Source organism: Sus scrofa, chromosome 9 (genome assembly GCF_054392235.1).
Source record: "Sus scrofa isolate SSC_HxYL_T2T_F1_AM1 chromosome 9, Sscrofa_HxYL_maternal_Yorkshire_Landrace_v2.0, whole genome shotgun sequence".
NCBI lineage: Eukaryota > Metazoa > Chordata > Mammalia > Artiodactyla > Suidae > Sus > Sus scrofa.
In genome coordinates, this window is record NC_139391.1 from 14,467,378 (window position 1) to 14,487,897 (window position 20,520).

General features: G+C 39.5%; 1 protein-coding gene and 1 long non-coding RNA gene across 10 annotated transcripts in view; one reads left to right on the top strand and one right to left on the bottom strand.

The window, feature by feature from the left end:
* Positions 1-20,520, bottom strand: part of TENM4 (teneurin transmembrane protein 4) — a 2,941,714-nt gene that overhangs the window by 1,393,754 nt on the left and 1,527,440 nt on the right. The window lies entirely within an intron of this gene.
* LOC146399752 (uncharacterized) lies at positions 7,283-12,892 on the top strand. The gene is made up of 3 exons (XR_014814797.1): positions 7,283-7,394; positions 11,402-11,507; positions 12,758-12,892. It is a non-coding gene; the product is annotated as an uncharacterized LOC146399752 (long non-coding RNA).

Below are 20,520 nucleotides of genomic sequence, written 5' to 3' on the forward strand. Positions count from 1 at the left end.
CAACAACAACAACAAAAAAAAAAAGACAAAAGACAAAAAAAAAAAAAGACAAAAAATGCTGGAGAGGATGCAGAGAAAAAAGAACCCTCCTAAAGTGTCAGTGGGAACATAAATTGGTGAAGCCACTATGGAAAACAGTAAGGAGGTTCCTTAAAAAACTAAAAACAGTACTATCATAGCATGCAGCAATCCCATTCCTGGGAAAGTATTCAGAGAAAACTCTAATTTGAAAGATACATGTGCCCCCATGTTCATAGCAGCATTATTTATAATAGCTAAGACATGGGTGGAAGTAACCTAAGTGTCCATCAACAGATTCATGGATGAAGCGTTCGTGGTATATACACTGTAATGTAATGTTACTCAGCTATAAAAACGAATGAAATAATGCCATTTGCAGGAACATGGATGGACTTGGAGATTATCATACTAAGTGAAGCAAGTCAGACAGAGAGAGACAAATATCCTATGATAACACTTACATGTGGAATCTAAAAAATTTGACACAAATGAACTTCTTTACAAAACAGAAATAGACTCACAGACATAGAAAACAAACTTATGGTTACCAGAAGGGATAGCAAGGGGGATAAAATAGGAGTTTGGGATTAACATATACACACACCACTATATATAAAATAGATAAGAAACTACTGTTTAGCACAGGGCACTATACTCAATATCTTAGAATAACATAAGATGGAAAATAATATAATAAGGAATATATATATGTATAAATATATATCTGAATCACTTTGTTGTACACTTGAAACTAACACAATAGTGTCAATTAACTAAACTTCAATTTAAAAAAGGTGAACAAGTTTATTAGAAGTCACATGACCAGTAAGTATAGGAATAAGGACTCAAGCCCAGGTCAGTTTTATTCCAAAGTTACATATAATCATTAAGCATCCTGCTGCCTGCCTGTTGACTTTCAGGCTGACGAACCATACCCACCTCTGAGAACATATTTATACTTCCTATCCCACTATGTACCATCAAATCTTTGGAATTCCAGCAAGTTAGCTTTAGATGGGGCTGGAACGTTCTTAGAATTCACTTATTTCATTTTATAGTGGAGGATATCAAGGTCTTGAGAAAGAAAGTTACTTTCTCAAGGTCAAACAATTAATTAGTGTCCAGGCAAGAATTTAAATTAGGTCTCCTATGAATCCCATGCTCTTCCCAGAACGTAATATCGCCTCCCACTAAAATGGATCATTTCCAATAATTTATTTTTCCCTTCAACTTCTTCAAGGACCCTTCATAAAACAGGCTGTGTGTTGTTCAGCTGCAGAAAATAATTATTTGTTACATTTGCTGCACCCTTTTTAGTTTTAATTTCACTCAATTCAAATAGCCATTGCTCGCCAAGCTACTTTAGCCACAGAGCCCTTATGAGGCTTATTTGTCGCCGAAGTCTTATTTTCTGAGGTAAATTAATGATGTGTTATTCCCAGAGACTTTATGGTGCTTATCACTATATTAACTCACATCAAAAAAATCACAGGGAGCTATTTTTCAAGCCCTGCCTAAAACAGCCTCAAGAAATTCTAGTGCATTGGGGGCTTTGAAATATAAACGCACATACGGATCGCATATTTCTCATAAAGAAAATGTTTTCATTTCACATTAGGTAAAAGCTTTCTTTAAAAAGTTGTCACTTAGCATAGGAAAAGATTCATTCCTTCTTAGCCTGGTTTTCAAGAGCAGAAGGACCAGTAGCTTTGCAAATAAGAATTATGATTGTAAGTGGTGGTTTGGTACGGAGTTGGTGAGATTGCAGGTTTGAATTTCTGACCTCTGAATGACCAGTTCTGCATTCTTCAGTGTGTGCTTTGAAACATATCACAATCAGAGTGATCAGTGCCTCATCTGTAAAATGGGCAGGGAAATATTACATTAAAGTTGAGGGAATTAAGTGAAGTGGGTAATTAAGCAAAGCAAAGTATCCTTAGTGTCCTAGATCATAATGGACTTGAGTCAATGCAATTTTTCTTCCTTGAGAAGACAGTTTGTCCCTCTCAGCTTAAAGAAACTGTCACTTTTCCAAACTATTCTAAGTAAGTTCCACCCTTTTCCTTTTGTTACTCGTCACCCACAAAACACCTCTTAATTGTGAGCCAGCCATGCCAAACACTGTGCAAGCAGCTCAGTATCCTACCTCCTTCTAAGAGCTTGGAATGCGGTGTGCACACTAGACCAGGAAACGGGAGATTGTGTTCCAGTGCACTCAGAACTCTGCTGGGTGAGTAGCAGGCATTGTGTAGCCCCCAAGTCATCTCTAACTAGGGCGTCTTATTGACAGAGAGGGAGTGAGCATCCAATAATGCACCTCTGGCTTTGGAAAAGAATGACATACACAACTGGTTCCTTCAGGGCTAGGTTAGGTGGACAGAGAATTTCTTAAAAAGTGAAAGGTAACTGTTGAGAGATACTGTTTATATATGACATAATATGTTTGTTTAAGAAAATTCTATTGAAGTCAGCTCCCAATGAAACAGCAGCAGCAAGGGAAGCAGAGAAGAGAGGCCAACCTCCTCTAAAGGAATATGGTGGGGAGAACAGAGGCCATTGTGTATTTGGAAGCCAGGAACTGCAAGGAAATCTGTTTGATGGCATTTTCCTCTCTCTCTTCCTCTATCACTCTTGCTCTCTTTTAAAAAAAAAAAAAAACATTAATTATCACCATAAATTATGAAGGCTGTGTTATTCTCATTTAGCATAGGAAAATCCAGTTTTCAGAAAGTTCATGTTCTCTTGCCCAAGACCACACACTAGTATGTGGCCAAGGCAGGGATTGGGATTCACCCAGACTGGCTGGGCAGACTGTGGTCCCTCTGCCTGGTTCTCAGGGTCTCAAATAGGTGGGCCGGGTACAGTGCGGCAGGTCTCAGAGCCCAGGACTGCTCTGTCACATCAAGTAGGGATATAAAAACGAACAGTTTGCCCTGTACATGCTACATATCTTGTGATCAGTAAGACTAAATTAGGACTTCACCTTGGTTCAGTAGTGGGACCTTCACAAAGGGCCAGGCAGGTGATCATTTGCTCAGGAGTGAGCTGGGCACAAAGATGCTGGAGAGGCCTTGCAGGGGGTTTGGTCTGATGGTCTAACATCTCTGGGCCCTTTAGGGCAACTTTACTCAAACAGGCAGCAAGTCATTGGTGGCAAGAAGGATCAAAAGGGTTCTTCCTTATTTAAAAGGGGAAGATAAAGTTGCTGACTGAGATAAATCATGGATAATGAGAACAGGGACTGGAATAAAGGGAAAAAAATGGAGTTGGGATGGAGAAAGTGGCAAGCTGCTGAATCAGCTCTCTGGCAGAAAATGGAATTAAAGGGTTTTCTTTCTCTTTCTGACAAAATGGATGTTAAGGCCTTTCTTTTTATTTCTTTTTCCTTATTCATCTAAAAGGTTCTCTTTAGGAACAATGCATTGGAAATGCAAACCAGGAAATCCTGCCAAAACTCTTGACGAGATAGATGGTGGGGAGGGGGCAGTCATTGATACTGAACTTGGCCCAGAGGGATAAAAAAGTGTCCTCTCTCACTGAGAAAAAGGAGATATTTCCCATCCCCTGTACCAGGAATGAATCTATGATGTCTGATTTTCCCCTGTACAATGGAAAGAGAGGGAAAAGCAGAAAAAGCACATTAATATTTGCTGATCATTAGCCATAGTCCAGCAATATACTCAGTGACATACAATATTATGTCATTTAATCCCTAGCGATGCCCTGTGGGGTGCATCACATCAAAATGTTCCCATTTTGCTAAGAAGAAAAATTAGGCAAAGAGAGGTTGTTCAAGGTCATTGTGCTTATAAATTGACAGACATGGGATACACACCGGGGGCGGTCCAGCTCCAAAGGCCAGATTCCAGCCACCTGCCTCATCAGCAGAATGGTATCCCTTTCCTCTGTGCCTTCGCAGTGCGTTGCAGCAGACAAGTCCTTAGGTAGGAGTTAGCTTTCAGCCTCCCTATCATCAAAAGGGTCAGTTTTTCTAGTTTTGCTCCTTAATCATGAAGAAGAAATTTGGAAGAAACAAAACAGTTCTGAAATGAATTCTGAGGCTGAAGAGGCTTCTATTTCTGGAGTCAGCATCTCTAAACCCAAATCTGAAGGTGAAGGTGATGGGTCCTTCTCCAACCATCCACCCCACCCATCTACAGACAACTATTTCATATCTGCTATGTGACAGACCTCATTCTAAGTAAGGGGCGAATGTTCCTTTCTCCTCTTTGGAACCTTCCTAAAAAGCAGAAGTATCAGACAAAGGCACACTCCATAGTATAATGGAACATAAAGTGGTGACATGAATAATGGGAGGTTATACAAGAGCTGTTTGAGCCACAAAGAAGAAAGGATACAAACACACACACACACACAGTCTGGGGAATATAAGGGGAGGTTCCTCCAGAGTAATGTCAGATTGGAGCCAAGAAGATGACGTTGAGTTGGCCAGGCGGAAGAAGAGGTCAGTGGAAGTAGCATGCAGAAGGAAAGATGTGGCTTAGGAGAGCTATCACTGGGTGTTCTTGGGGTGGGGCTGTGCACAGAGGCAGGAGAGGAAGGCAGTGGGTGCGTCAGGGAGGCCTCGTGGAAATTTCTATGAGTCTTAACTATTCTATTGGTGATGAGGAGGCACTGAGGAATCTAGTTTAAAGCATGACCAGATTATGTTTATATTTTAGGAAGTTCTTGCTAATACATGGTAGATGAGAGATTCAGAAAAGAGCTAAGAAGTAGCTCAGTCTTTTAGGTGATATTTATTTATACTTATATCTTGTTTGATTTTATATATTATTTGCACTTATATATAATTACTTGCATTTATTTATCTTCATTTATTTACTTATTTGTTCCTGCATTTGTTAAATGTTCATGGAATGCCTAATATGTGTCAGATACTGAGCTAGACTCAAGGGCTATAAAGGTGAGCGAAACCAGGTGTGATTCCTGCCAACACAGAATACTGAATCTAGAAGAGAAGCCAGAAATAATTTAAATAAGCATAGAAATAACGTTACAGCTGTCACAAGAACTCCAGAGGGGAGTATATGGTGCCACAAGAGCCTTGAGGAAGTGATTTGTCCTTTTCAACCTCCACAAGCAAGGGACGCATGTCCTGCTTTTGCAGGATCAGTGGCGGTGAGCCGAGAGTCATGAGAAGGGAAGAGTGTTTCAGACAGGTTGACAATATGAGAAAACCCTGTCAGGATAGGAGTGCGGAAGGGACAGGGGTGGCTGGAACCAAGGAGGTGAAGGAATCAGGATGTGACCTGAGGCTGGAGGTCAGGGGCACGTTGCCTTGATCAGTGAATTGTGAGCCAACATGATGCACTTGCCTGTGAAGTGGGGCTGACTTTCCCTCTTGCCCCTCTGCCATGGCCAGGAGAACAAGCCCACCACAGAAAGATGAGCCATGCATAGCAAAGCCAAATCATCCCACCCATCACAGCAAAGGCCATCCTATCCTAGACAACAACCAGATGAGCCCAACATGTGAGTAAGACCAGCTGAGACCAAAGGAGCCACCAGCCAAACACAGCCTTAAATTGCCAATATTTGTTCTTCTGTGAAATAAATGCTTATCATCGAAGCTCCTGAGTTCAACGTGTGCACGTGGAGTGGGAGATGGAGAAGCAGTGAGGAGTCAAGGATCATTTTAGATCCCTAATTTGTGTACCTGGACAAATACTGGAGCCATGCTGTGAACTAGGCTAAGATTTAAGGAGTCATGGAAAAAGCATTTCAGTCATGACTAGGAAAACCAGAAGGGTGCTTTGCCCTAAGGATGGAATTGCATCCTGAGGCATCAATTCAGCCAATTTGGATTGTACACAATTCTTAGATCATTCTTTACTCTTGAGTTTAATTGACTTGGGTTCAAATTCTAACCCTCATTTTTTTTTATGTGACTATGGTGAGTTAATTAACTTTCCTGAATTTAAGCTGGAAATAAAAGCAATCATTTGGATTTGCAAAGTTTTGTGAGGATCACCCAAGCGGCAGTTAAAGTGTGAACCACATTACTTGGCCTTTGTTTCATACCTGAAGCATATTTGCTATTAGAATATAATTATACTAATCTGTGTTCAGGCTGTTCTCCATCTGCCAGAATACTTTCCTTGCTACTCTAAGTCCTCTTTATGCTTAAACTTCTCTCTAGATTCACCCACAAGCTCTGCTCCGGAAGCCCTCCCAAAAGATTTGGTTTTTCTTCTTTTTTAGCTGCACTTGCCTCATATGGCAGTTCCCAGGCTAGGGGATCAAATCGGAGCGGTAGTTGAGGTCTAGGCCACAGCCATGGCAACACTGGATTCAAGCCACATCTGTGACCTATGCCACAACTTGCATCAATCCTTAAACCACTGAGTGAGGCCAGGGATTGAACCTGCATCCTCACAAATACTATGTTGGGTTCTTAACCTGCTGAGCCACAATGGGAAACTCCCCAAAGAGTCTAATACTCCATGGACTCTCGGTTTTCTGAGTCTCTGGATTTCTGTATTTTTGTATATACTCATTCATCCTATATTTATCCAGCACCTATCATATGCTAATTGCCAAGAAGAATAGCTATAAGACACTGCTTTGCCATACTCACAGGGGGCAAATACCACCTGATCTCATTTTTTAATTTAAAAGTGAGTATTCATTTCACCTTCTGGGTTACAAACTGCTCTGATACATAGGGTTTTACTTCCTGTCCACAAAAGCCCTGTTGAGAGGCAGGACACGTATCGGTGGCCTTATGTCCCCTTCGCAGATGATTGTCAGCAGGTTGGCCATGCTCCCCCACCCGCTTGTCACTTGGTAAGAAACTTTGCTTATTAGAGTTTATTAGATCTTATTTATTTTGGAATATATTTGCCTTCTTCATTAGTATGGTGGCTTTTGAGCTCAGGGGCTACAGGTTATTTACTTTTGTATCTCTAGTGTCCAGCTAAATGCCTGACAAAGAATAGGTACTTAATAAATATTTGCTGTGTGAACTAGGGTCAGAGGGTTTAAGGGATTTGCTCAAATCCACATGAAAAATCAAAAGTAGACCCAGGGTAACAGTAGCTTTTCCTCCTCCCAATTCAAGAGCCTCCTCCATGACAACACGTTCTTTCCTATGAATTTCTGTGACTGGTTTTAGGAAGCAGATGAATGATGTCTCAAAGAAAGGGTAATGTGTTAAAAGCATAATATGCGTTCATTAGAAAACTGTTAAGGAAGAAAAGAAAGTGGAGGCCGAAGACATAATATTTCTTGGGCATCTACTATTTACATGAAAACGTTAAGTTTCACAGCAACTTGATGAAGTCAGCATTATCCCTGGGTACAGATGAGAAAACAGAAGTTCATGGGAAAACTTGGGTCTGGTTCTATAGCAGGTAAGTCATGGGGATGACAGTTATAACCCAAGGGGGTCTGAATTCAGGGCCTGCTCACTCTTAATTATAGCCTATAGCCAAAAGTGACAGTGCTGACAAACGGATGAACAAATGAATGGGGGAGGCTGTAGATTAACTAATTTTCATTTGAGGAAGCGGTCCTAAACATGACAGCCTTTTAAATTCAGGCGCTGGGCTTCCTGATCCTCAGACTGTAGTGTTCACTCCTGTGGCTTTGTAAATAATGTTTCTTTGTCATTTTGTAAAATGACTCTGATTAGGAAGGGATTGATCATTTCCTAAGACTGTTTTGTTAAGAAGTGCCCAAAGCCACTCAGCATCCCCTGTTGGTGCTTATTTCTCTGTGTTTTGATAAAATATAATTGTCTTCAAGTCTCTCAGGATTGATTAGATGGAATGTTCAAAAGGAAAGCTGTCTTATTACTGACCCTGCATCTTTTAGTTAATAAGTTTTTTTTTTCTAATTTTACTTCAAAGATGAAAGTTTCTTAATTAACCATCAGAGGTTCTCTGAAGCTAAGTATATTAAAATCATATTATGCCTTCCTGAGGCTCTCCTTAGATTTTTTATTAAGCAAAGCTATTGGAAGTAAAGATATGAGGGTAATCGCATCTATACATAATAAAGATACACTTATGAGTTTTCTATTCTCATCAACATCACTGCCATCCTGAAAAAGTCAATTATTTTGTAATATTTAAGGATGCTAATAAAAATGAATGTTATTTAGCTAAATCTTGTTAGCTCTGGAAATGAGAAACAAGAATATCAGGCTAGAAGGAAAAAAAGATCATGGCTTAATTCTAAGTGCAATTTAGCAAATGTGCATCAAAACAGCTCAATCTATTTCAACGGTTATTTCTTGAGAACTGCCATGTGCCAATTTTCATTGATTCTGAGAGGTAGAAAAATTCAGACACTGACTCTGCTCTCAGGGATCTCACAGGCTCATAGGAGAAAGTGATCCTTGCACTGTAACACAGATGGGAATGGACAGGTGCATTAATAAAGGCATATGCAAAGCCATGATATGGTGGGAAACTGATTCTCTGGGGGAAGGAGGAGCATTGATTTGCCAATCTCTCTGGTGTAAATATTTCCACCACCGTTTATTTGCCTGGTTCCAATGAAAAAAACTCCCCAATTGAAAAGCAGCTTAAAAAGTCTTAAGTATTTAACAGTTGGGAGCTTTATACGTCAGCTAGGCTCTAACACACCCCTGGAAGTGTGGGGGATGCAGAAAGGAAAACGGTAGTGAATTCTGCTTGGACTGGAGCAGGAACAGGATGTAGAAAGGAGGACACCTGAGCCATACCTGCAGGATGAGCAAGAGAGAACAGAGAACAGGAAGGAGGAATGTTCCAGACAGAGGGACTGCCTTGTGCCAGTTTATGCGGACTGAGAATCTGTGGTGTGTTGGAGCATGAGTAATCTGAATTGCCGAGGCTGGGGCTCTGGAAGTTGATATTACACTGGAACCAGGTTGTGAAAGACCGTGTATGCCACATCAGGAGTTATAATTTCGTTCTATAGAAAATTGGAGTCTCTAGAGGGTCTCACAAAATCTATTTGAAGAAAAACCACTGAAATAGCCCAAGCACAGATGGGTTCTGCCAAATGGCCAGGCTTTCTGCAAACACAGTTATTTTCAAAATGACTGATTTCTTGGCTAAATTTTATTGTTTTTCAAAGAATCTAGCTTATTTAGTACCATGGTCATAGGAGAGTAGAAAAAGGAAAGATGGAGGTAAGAAATTGAAATGCAGCTGTAAACAGAAATCTAGGATTATCTAAAAAAAAAAAGCAATGGGAGCTAATACAGAAAATATGGAAGATATAGGTATGAGAAGAAAATAAGAATTATCTCACATCCTATCACTCATATGTAGCTGCTTTTATCATTTTTATATTTGTCTTTCCAGTATTTTATATGTATATTTATAATGCACATACTTCTAAAATTGAAACAGTTCATATTATGTACGTTTCACTAAAATTACTTATGAACAATTTCTCAGATCATCATGTATTATTCTACACCCTCATTCTTAAAGATTGCTTGATATTCCATTGCATGAAGATAACTTTTTATCCAATCAACTATTTATGGATATTAAGGTTGTTTGCAAATTTTTACCATCCCAAATGGTGCTCTGACAAAGCCTCCTTTTTATTCTTGGCATACATTTTGACAGAACACTTAATTGGATATAGATGTAAAATTGTTTTTAGTATTTTTTTGAAAAGCAAATTTTAGGAACACAAGAAAATAAAATGCTACTTTGTAGTTATCTCCTAATCACTTCCTGTCCTTAGCCCTTCCTTACCCTTTGATAGAATTTAATGTTGAGATGTCTTCTGTATTTTATATAGAAGAGTAAGTTCTCACATGTTTCAGGATGTATATAATCTTTCTGTGATTCCAGCTAAGCAGTGTTCTGCTGGTTACTTCTTCCTCTACTCCATACATGCAGGACATGGTTTTATGACAAATATCTCTATGACCACATATCCCCCACTGAAAATTAAGTATCAACTTTAGATTAGTCTTGGCCCCATATGTGTGAGGGGTTTGTCTTTGAGCTATCTGGATATTTAGAGCACTGGTTGGACGTCACTGATGCAGGAAGTAGATATTTACATCAGCTGGGAGCCTGTGGTTCCTTCAGGGGCACCAGGAGAAATAGAATTCATATAATACATTCTGCGTGAGGGCTTGCCGTATGTCAAGCATGGGTCTTGTGACACTGAAAATTCAATCCAAGCTTTGGATATCCTTGAACTTCAGCTTTAAGCATTTGGACTTGATCCTACAATTTACATTAGTTATCAAAAAGATTCTTCTACAGGAAAAGCAGTATGTGAATCCAAGCACAAGAGAGAAGAAATCATCTTTTACAAATGACCACTTGGGTATTTTGGGAGAACGCCTTTCTTCTCTCCAAGTGATACATTGCATCACTGAAGTAATGAAACAAACTTGGAAGATATATACCTGCTGTAGAGCAGACACTCTGTGAGGAACAGAAGGGAGGCAAAAATGAAATCACAGCCTTTCCTAGAAAAATGCATAGTGTATTAGGGAATGAAGTACATAAGCCAGCAGTCACAAAGTAGCACAGAAAGTGTCATCATAGAAACACATAAAACAGAGAGACATGAGGGAGCAGGGCTGACTGATTGATGGGAGAGGTGGAAGGAAGAATCAAGCACCACCTCATGCTCTGGTGATGCCTGGAGTGGGTTTTAAGGTAAGCATGGAGATGATTTAGGAGGACAGAAGGCATTCCAGAGGCAGCAAAGGCAGAGAGACTAGAAACAGTCTATATATTTATCATGAAAGGGGCTATATGTTTCCCCAAGCATAAATTTGGCTGTAGATTTAAACCTGAGGAGTGATGTATATATATATATGGTCAGATCTGAGCTGTAGACAAAATCTCAACCTGTAGAAGATTAGTTATAAGATGAAAAGACTCAAAATAGGAGAACTACACATTTAGCCAGAGAGAAAATGGTGGCTTGGGTGAAGGAAAAGGCGAGAGAGGGAAAGCAGACAGGCTAGGTATGAGAGGTATTTAAGAGGTACAAATGGAGAAGCCTTGGTGACTAATTAGATGAAGGGGTGGTAAAAGAAGATAGTATTTTGGTCTCTGATTTCTGGCTGGGGTGGCTTGGTGCATCATGGAGATTGTAAAGAGACTGAAAACAGCAGGGGAAACAAGTTTCATGACTTCAGCTTTGGACATAATGCTTTTGAGACACTGTGAGGTATCTGAGTGAGAAAAGTCCAGGTAGTAATGGCTTATGTTGCTAGATCTTGCTGAAGATCATTAGAATACTGCGACTCATGAAAAGGTTAACCTGTTTTAATGTTCCTGTTTTTTATCAAGATCACAGCTTGTGGTCTTTCACCATGTACAGACCAGAGGCTAAAGGACTTTGCAGCTTCACAGTTGGAATCTATGGTTTTTCTTCTCTGCAGCAGAGTCCCATAGAGTATCTGGAGTAACTGCTGAGAACTTAATGTATGACATACCCTAATTAAAGATCACGGTCAAGTTTGGGATCGCTGGAAGCAGGAAAAAGAGGTAAAGTGCATTTATTATCAAACAGAAACCCACACCAATTCTAGCAGTGATTCTCCTGAAGTGGTAGCATTTGTCAAGATTGGCTTTCATTCTCCTTTGGAGAACTGCATTTTTCAGGAAAACACAGGTCATTGTCCTTTTAGCTTTGCATCTTTGCATCTTCACAGGAAATAGGTTTACATGGCAAATTCATTCATTCACTCAACCAGCTTTTGTTGAGTGCCCATCATTTCAGATTCAACTTTTTTTATTTGGAGGATCAGAGATGGGTAAGATTTTCATGGTAAATAAGATTTGGCCCTACATCTCCAGGAATACAAAGTAGTTGTTTTACTTCATCATTATTGTTATAGCTCTTATGATTGTTAATAATTAATAAAGTTAGTAGTTATACTTTGTGGTTTTGACAAGTAAAATCTTGATCTCTCTCTTTCCCAGATAAGGTACATATCCTGCTAGGCTCAATTATTATCCTTTGATTCCCTTCAACCAGGAAGAAATGTGAAGTGATGCAAGGGTTCCTCCCGACCATACTTAAGATCATATGTGGGGGCCTTGCTTTTATGCAGATTCCCAGATTCAAGCTCTGAAAATCCTGCTTCATTAAGTCTGAGGTCTAAATCTGGCAATTTTTAATTTTTACAAGCACCCCCAGGAAATTCTGAAGTACATGGCTTGTTGGGTACACTGTTGTGTTTAGTACAACAAGGACTGTGAAGTCTCACTGACGAGAATGTCAATTCCAACTTTATCAGTGGAAAGTGGTGTGACCTTGGATAGGTTTTTATGAAAACTATTTGAGCCTCAGATTATTCATCTTGGAAAAGTAACGCGATGGAACATTTCATAGGATGAAGTGAAATTTTATATCTAAAATGGAAAACATATAATTGGCACTTAACTTTTAGGTTTTCTTCCTCCTTTCCCTTTTTATATCCCAATTAGCACCCTGTTTTGTACTTCTAATTTAGCACTCGCCCTTTCTTCCTTTAATGAGAATTCCTTTAGTGAGTGTCCCTTCTCTTTCCCACTGGACTTTGCACTCCTTGAGTACAGGGGTTTGCCCTCACTTTATTCCTATGTCCCCAAAACTTGCACGCAGCAGGAATACACTCAAGTCCTTTCTTAGAAAGTTCTCCTTAGACCTTGGTACTTTCTTCCTCTTACGATCTCCTACCAAAATGACCATTAACATTTCTGCAAGATTCACACCTCTGAAAATCCACTAATTCTTCTTTGTCTTTTTATAGCACAACATATTTAACGAGCCACTGGATCACACATTCTTTAATTCCCTAATCAAGAGGAAATGCCTGACTTAAATCAAAAAGCGATAGAATCAATGGCTTGTTTTGACAGTTCAGAGAGACTTATTCATTTTATTTACCACATCTAATTACATTGATTCCTTTAGGGAACACTTATTGAGCTCACACTGTGTGCCAAAGTACTGTGTTGGGTGGTAGAGATACGAAACAAGCACAACGGTCCTCATGCTCATGGAGTCCATGGATTAGTTATGATAACAAACGCATACAGAGATAATTTCAACACAATGTGGTATATACTCATCTGGAGGGAAGTGCAGGATGTTTTGGGAGAGAGAAAGTTTCTCGATAGTGATCATTTCCAAGATGAAACCTGAGGAGTGGACAGTAGCAAGCTGAAAGAATAGAAATGTGCTCTGGGGAAAATCAACAACATGTGTAAAGACAAGGAGATGAAGTGTTCTTCATGCCCATGAAAAGCAAGTGGCTCCATCTGGTTATGAAGGAAGAAATTGGAACATATATGTGGAGAAACTTATTTTGCTTGGCCTAAGGAATTCACTCTGTCATGAATCTGAAGGGAAGCCATTAAAAAGTTTTAAGTACAGATATGACAAAATTGTAATTCTAAGTTCTTGTTTTCTGCCTGCCATAACTTTTGCCTTTAACTGAGTTTTCTTAATCTTTATTAAATGCAATTATATATTTTCCTAAGAAATCTGAGCTTAACTTTCACAATCACCTGTGAGTTAAATATCCAATAAAAACTGGTAACACTCAATAATTGTGTATGACAACAGTGTCATCTCAAGCAGTTGCTATTTATTTTAAGATAACATAGTATCTTTAAGATTTCATTAGACGATGCTAATGTAAAATGGCTTTTTGCTGGTATTACCACACACAGTCTCTCCTAAACTCTCAATATTATTGGTCAGGATAGGTCTCAATACTATGCTGCAGTAACAAATAACCCCCAGCTCTCAGCAGTTTTGAAGAAAACAGAATAGTAACCATTCTATAAGTCTATTGTGAGTGACTGTCCTTGAGAATGGGCTTTGCTGATTCTAGTCTCTTTGGTACTTAGGTTCATGGAGAAGGTGCCTTTTTCTAAGTTGCTGATCAGTGAGTGAGAGGGAAGGCAGAGCTCTGAAAACTCAGTGCACCTCACAACACCTTGTCCAGAGCTGTCCTCACCAAACTAGAAGGAAGCCAAAGAATTCAAGCCTACCATGTACCTTGGGGAGGAGAAAACCAAAAATATTTGACAAACATTAATATTGCTACCATATCAGTAAAATAGCTATGAAATCTAGGGGGAAAATAAAGATAAAATCTCATACTACCACCTAAATCCAAGAATGACCAACATCCTTCTCCTAGAATCTTGGAGAAGAGTTTACTACTGTGGAAAGGCAATGTTGTCTGCCACTCCAGTTCTACAAGGACCAAGTGACCAACCACTGCAGCCATCCCACACCCCACCCACCATGGTGAGCCCTGAGGGGAATTCAGGGTAGAGAAAAACAGGAAGCATTCTGTGCCATGGCACAAGATAGTCAGTTGACGCATATCAGAAATAATTTCAATGAGCCCAGACTCTTACATTTTCCTATATGTAGTAAAGCAACTAGAATCATTAACTTGAGATGTTTGCTTTTTGTGATTAGCAGTATTTTTTGATGTTCAACTGTAAGTTTTTTTCTTTTTTTGGCAAAAAAACTACTATATATATATAGTAGGGTGTGTATATATATATATATATCCCTCTTACCTCCTAGGAACAGTTCCTCAAACCCAACAGAGGCTGTCTTATGACTCTCCTCAGTAAGGTCCCAGAATAAAACTCAATCCATAAGTTTTAGGTTATGTGTTTTTCTTCTGTTCTCACTGCCCAGAACACCAATGATGGCTTGTTGTGGGGCAAACAAAATAGGTGGCTTCTCCTGCAATCTTTGGTTTATGAAACTGAGAAGCCCCATCTGCTAAAGTCATCTAAGGTCACTCCATCATTCCCAAGCTATTTTCTCCATGGAACACAGCCCCAGGGTCTGCAGAAAATTAAAACTCAATAACTCCCCATCCATCTCAAAGTTTCTTCTTTTTTGGAGTGTGTAGAGTCCTTTTCCCTCCCACGATTCCAATTTTCTCATATGTCATCAGAGGCTATGATCACTAAAAGCAAAATACGACAAAAAGTACTATGCTAAGTGAGGTACAAATCTTCATTTCTTTTGACTCTGGCTGTGCTCCAATGAAACTGAATACTAGTAGCACTCACCAGACTCTCAGTCCCTTGTCATGACCAATAGGGTTCAATATTAGAATTTATAATATGAAGCCAAAGCATTGACTCTGTGATTTCTGCTTGTTGCCAAAGGAATGGTTTCTTCCAGCCAGCAAAACTAAAGAGGCCTCTCAGTGGGGTAATGAAAAGGTCATGTGGTCATACAGATAGGGACTTAGATTCTGGCTCCAGCTGGGTGGACTCAAAAATTTTAATCTCCAGCGCTTCAGTTTCCCCATCTGTCAAGTGCAAATCGTAACGGACCCACACCATGAGGTTGTGATGAGACAATCTTATATTTAAAATACAGACAATGCCTGGCTAGGGTTTTGAGTGGTAGCATCACACTTTATAAGCTTCCAGAGAGGGTGTTTCCTGAGTTACAGTCTATTCATGTGTGAACTTTCAGGAAAAAATAGAATACTTCCTGTAATGCCATATTTCCTGGTCTTCTAGGGAAGCCACCTGTGATATTCTTGATAACCTGTGCAGGGATTTGAGTCTGTTGCCCCCTGAACTTCATTCCAGTAAAAGCCGTTTCTGGCTCCTGCTGTAGTGGTCAGCAGCTTGAAGACATGAAACCAAAATTGGTAAAATAACAACAAAAAAGTATAGTAATATTTTTTAATTTTCTGAAGTCCCAAAGATTCAGGGAGCTAATTGTCAATGAACATACACCAGGTACAATGTACTATTCTAGGTTTTTCTCCTGTGAGATTGTAAATTCCAGAAATGCAAATATCTTGTCCATCTTATTGAGTCTAGTCTTAGAAGAAGCCAGTCTGACATGTAATAGGTGCTCAGTAAGCATCTGAATAAATATTTCATTGAGTCATCTAGCGTCATACTGGGTACGCAATTGACCCAAAATAGGTGGTAACATTACATTTTTCTGCGCTTTAGACTCCTTATTTGGTAAAATAAAGGAGTGAGTCTCAAGGATTACAAACTCAGATGCTTTGAGTGGTCTGGTGATGTTAAAATAAATGTGTAAAGACAGCTGATACAATGCAGGAAGGAGGAGTGGGGACTATGGCTAATTAGAGAAGGGCCCCAGGGATTTATATACAATATTGCTTTTAACAGTCAGCATACCAAAGAAAAACCATCCCCTGAAGAATTAACTCTCCCTGCAGGCTGCTAGTTTGTGGTCTTAGTAGTGACAGTGCAGGTCCTTTCCTACACTAACATTCTCTGGTTGTGTGAGTCAAGGTTCCCTTGAAGCTTTACTACCTGTTCACAGCTTGACTCTGGCAGCCTTGTTAACTTCTATTTTTTTTTTTTTAATGAGATACTTGAAAATGTTTGCATGTAATTCCAGATGACTTTGTGGCCTTATTTATTAAGGATGCCTCTCTCCCCAGTAACTGATTTTGAATTTCAGATAACACTATTTATGTCCAATCCTGGGCATGAGGTCAAATGGCTAAACTGTGGCTTATTCACTTACACCCCAGCCACAAGGATTCACTAGATCCAAAAATGAATTATCCCCGGTGGGGTCTCTTTGACACATGGCTTCAAGAACTCATCATTTCAACGTCAGTCATTCCTTCCACCTGGCTCCAATGTCTCACAGGTTTCCTGACAACAATTAGGGGACTAAAATCACTCATAATCACAATCACACCTGCCTCCCTTATTGGCTCTCAGGCAATTTACTTCTCTCGGCTTCTCTGTCATATAACACACCCCGGGTGTTACTTTTCCAAACTTCAATTATAGACATTCAATCCGACAGCTTCCCTTAAGTTACTATTCTGCCCCTATTTTCTGATATTGATTCCAAATGTTTCAGTAAAAATCAGCCATCCGGGTGTTTGAGAAATCCAGATGTGTATCATATGTAGACTTGCTTCTAGGATGTGATCTTGTAAACTTTGAAGAGATATGAATCAGAAGAGAAATTTTCTACCACCTGCCTTTCCTTGCATATCCAAAATGCATGAACATATCTGCAAACAGAAATGTCCCTCCAAGGAGTTCCCATTGTGGCACAGCAGAAACAAATCTGACTAGTATCCATAAGGATGCAGGTTTGATCCCTGGCCTCTCTCAGTGGGTCAGGGATCCAACGTTGCCATGAGTTGTGGCATAGGTTGTAAACCTGGTTCAGTCTAAACCTGTGGTGTAGACTGGAAGTTCCCCTAGTCTAGGAACTTCCATATGCAGCAAATGTGGCCCTAAAAAGCAAAAACAAACAAACAAACAAACAAAAATAATGTCCATCTATACCCGAGTCATCCCTCCACCCATGCATGAGACATGGTAAAGGTATGAAATTCCAGGCTTTGTTCTTCTTCCTCAACCGTTTTCTAAAAGAAGATTGGAAGAGTTTTGACATTTATTTTCCCACTGGTCTGACTCATGCTGCCAGTTCTCTTAGAAGGCAAAAACAGCTAGTGTCAGTTTTATTTGAAACAATTTTCTTTCCCTGTTATGACAGTAACAACAACTACCACCACCAATTCCTGAATATATAAAATGTATTAAGCACTCAACCAGCGGCTATAGATCTCTTATGATATCAAATTCTTATAAAGCTGAGATGGCTGGTCTTTGGTTCCCATGGTATAGATGAAAAAACCTAACCAGCATCAAAGCTCACTGTCCTTAAGATGATGCATGAAGAATACATACGAAATTCAAATGCAGTTCAGTCTAATTCCAAATAAAAACATTAACAACAGAAGCTGTAGGTGTTACTCTGCTGTAGGTCAAGCCTCAGCACACACTATTTCACTATCCTTTGAAACACCCTGTGAATTATATATGATTTTTCCCATTCTGTGGGTGAGCAGAATATTTACCTATTTTTATTTTAGTTCCTTCTAAGTTTGTGTCTCTGTGAGGTTTTCTCACTTTCACTCATCTTTCTTAATTTCCTCTAATTTAAACACTGGCTTGATTGGTGAACCAATGTACTTTTTTATTTAATGGTATACATAATGCACACAACATATTGCTTGGGTTTATATAAACTGATCAAAGAGATTAAATTTATTGGTGGTATTTATTATTCAAGTAGTTCCCTATTTAGCACTTCCATAAAACTCTGCTTTTTGTGTAAGAGTGTCTCCCCTGAGAAGCTTCCACACCCCATATCTTAAAACAGTGTGATAGAAAGAACACATGAAAAGATGCTCAAGATCACTAATTATTAGAGAAATGCAAATCAAAATTATGATGAGGTACCACCTCACACCAGTCAGAAAAGCCATCCTTAACAAGTCTATAAATAACAAACAGGGAGAGGGTGTGGAGAAAAGGGAACCCTCCTTAAAAAAAACCAAAAAACAAAAGATGCTACCTCTCACCCTAAAACATCCCTATGCACTCAGTCTGGGCCCACAAGACATCTATCCCATGGTAGAAATGTCTTTTGTTTTTCAGCCTCCATCCAAGGACAAATGGCTTAGTAAAGGGTCTGACACAGTATCGGGAATTCAATCCATATTAGTTCCTTCTTTATTTTCTCTTTTTTCCCCCTGATTTTTGTAACCTGTACATGACGTTTGAGACAAAGTAAATGTTCCAGAAAAATTGACTAAATAAATGAAATAAATGACCTGGAGCTATGCCCTTTGTCCATTTATTTAATACTCAGAATTATTATGTAAGATGGGAGCTATTATCTCCATTTTAACAATGAGGAAACTGAGGCCAATGGTTAATGAAAATCTGTAAGGCTACACAGCTAATCATTTCCAGAGACAGTTTTAACCCTGGCTTTCCTGTCTTATTTCAAGTCCCCTTATCTTCTTAACACATAAATCTCTCTCTCTCTCTCCCCATTATAAACGCAGCTCGACTGATTCTGTACTTAAAAATTTAGTAATTTATTATAAATATTTGTATTAATTAAAATTGCACTCAGCACTATGTATCATGATCACTGAGATTTTTTGCATTCTTTAAACTGGGCTCCTGGTGAGTAAGACACCTCATCCTTGTTCCAGTCCTTTACCCAATTTCTCATGTCAATTTTCAACTGTCATGTTTTTGTATACTGTTTAATTCATTTATTCCCTCATCCCTTCATTCATTCAGAAAACTACACACAAACCATGTCTCCATAAAGTATGAGCTGTTGGTCTTAACCTGATTATAAAAAGCCCTCGCTGTTTTGTAGCCTGGGGCAGGTTCAGGAGCCCACACTTGAATATTAATGAGAGGGAAATGGATGATTTTATGATTCCTGACCTTTCTGCTTTAATCCATTAGGAAGTATAGATTGGTTAGTAGTTAGCACAACTGGGCAAAAGCTGTCTAAGAGGAAAATTGATCCTGGTAAGTGCACACAGAGCGGTTCCGCCCGTTAATTCTTCCTATTTTAGCATCCTGAACTTCTGCTCACAGATACCTCAAGTTCATGTCCCAGCATGCCAGGCTGAATGCGGGGGAGACTTGGCAAGAGCTGACAGAGATGTCATTTTTTTACATGTTAATTAAAGGGATAAGTTAAAGGAAATGGCATACAAATCAGCAGATTGGCACCAGGCTCTAGGAAGCAGCCCTGGGTGTCTCCTCACTCAGGTCAAATGGCCTCTTCCCCGAGAAAGTTTTGCAGATACTTGCAAATCGCTGTGGAGGACAGATTCTCTTTGGCTCCATAGAAGAATCCCAGGTCTGGTGCCTCTACATCATTGCTAAGGGCAGGTCAGGGAGCGGGAACAAGCTATGTTCTGGTGGAAAGGGCTTGGGAGACCTAAGTTCTTGACCCACTTCTGTCTCATTCACTACCTCATTCACTTCACCGTTAGAAAAGTCAGAGATGGATTGGATGGTCTTTAAGGACCAACAGAGAACTCCATGATTCCCTTGAACTCCCATTCCAGCTCATATATGTACCTCAAGGTCTGCCTTTGCACTAGACAAGGTCCCAAGTACTAAGTCAATTAATTACTGAAGCACTGTGTTGAGGGATTTCTGAAGCATGTATGACCCCAGAAGGTCAAGTTTCACAATGTGCGCATGGAGTGGAGTGGAACTGGGGATAGGGTACAGTGTTTTCCTGAATGCACGTAATTGCCTTCCTTGCACTAGACGGGGAACTCATTGAGATAGAAATTATCTTCTTTCTTTATCCACTTGGAATTTAGCTCAGGGTCTTGAAAATAGCAGATGTTCCATCAATGTTGAAGGATCTTGAAGAAATGAAGGAACACTGCTCATGAAGCTTTGAGACTAAGTAGGGGATAAAGGGTATTTATTTCAATGCCTTTGTAACCACGTACAAGGAGAGAGCCACCAAATGAATCCATTACTGAATCCTAGATCTTTGCCCAGCGTAACACTGAGCCTGCTGTAGTTCTCAATAACAATATTTTGGGGGGTGAAATAATGAATTCTCTAAGCAAAATGAATATAAACAAGAGGTAATAATATGATTTCTGAAGTCAAAGTGCATGTGTTCAAATCTAAGGCTGATAGCTTGCTAAGTGTTATCCCTGTGCAG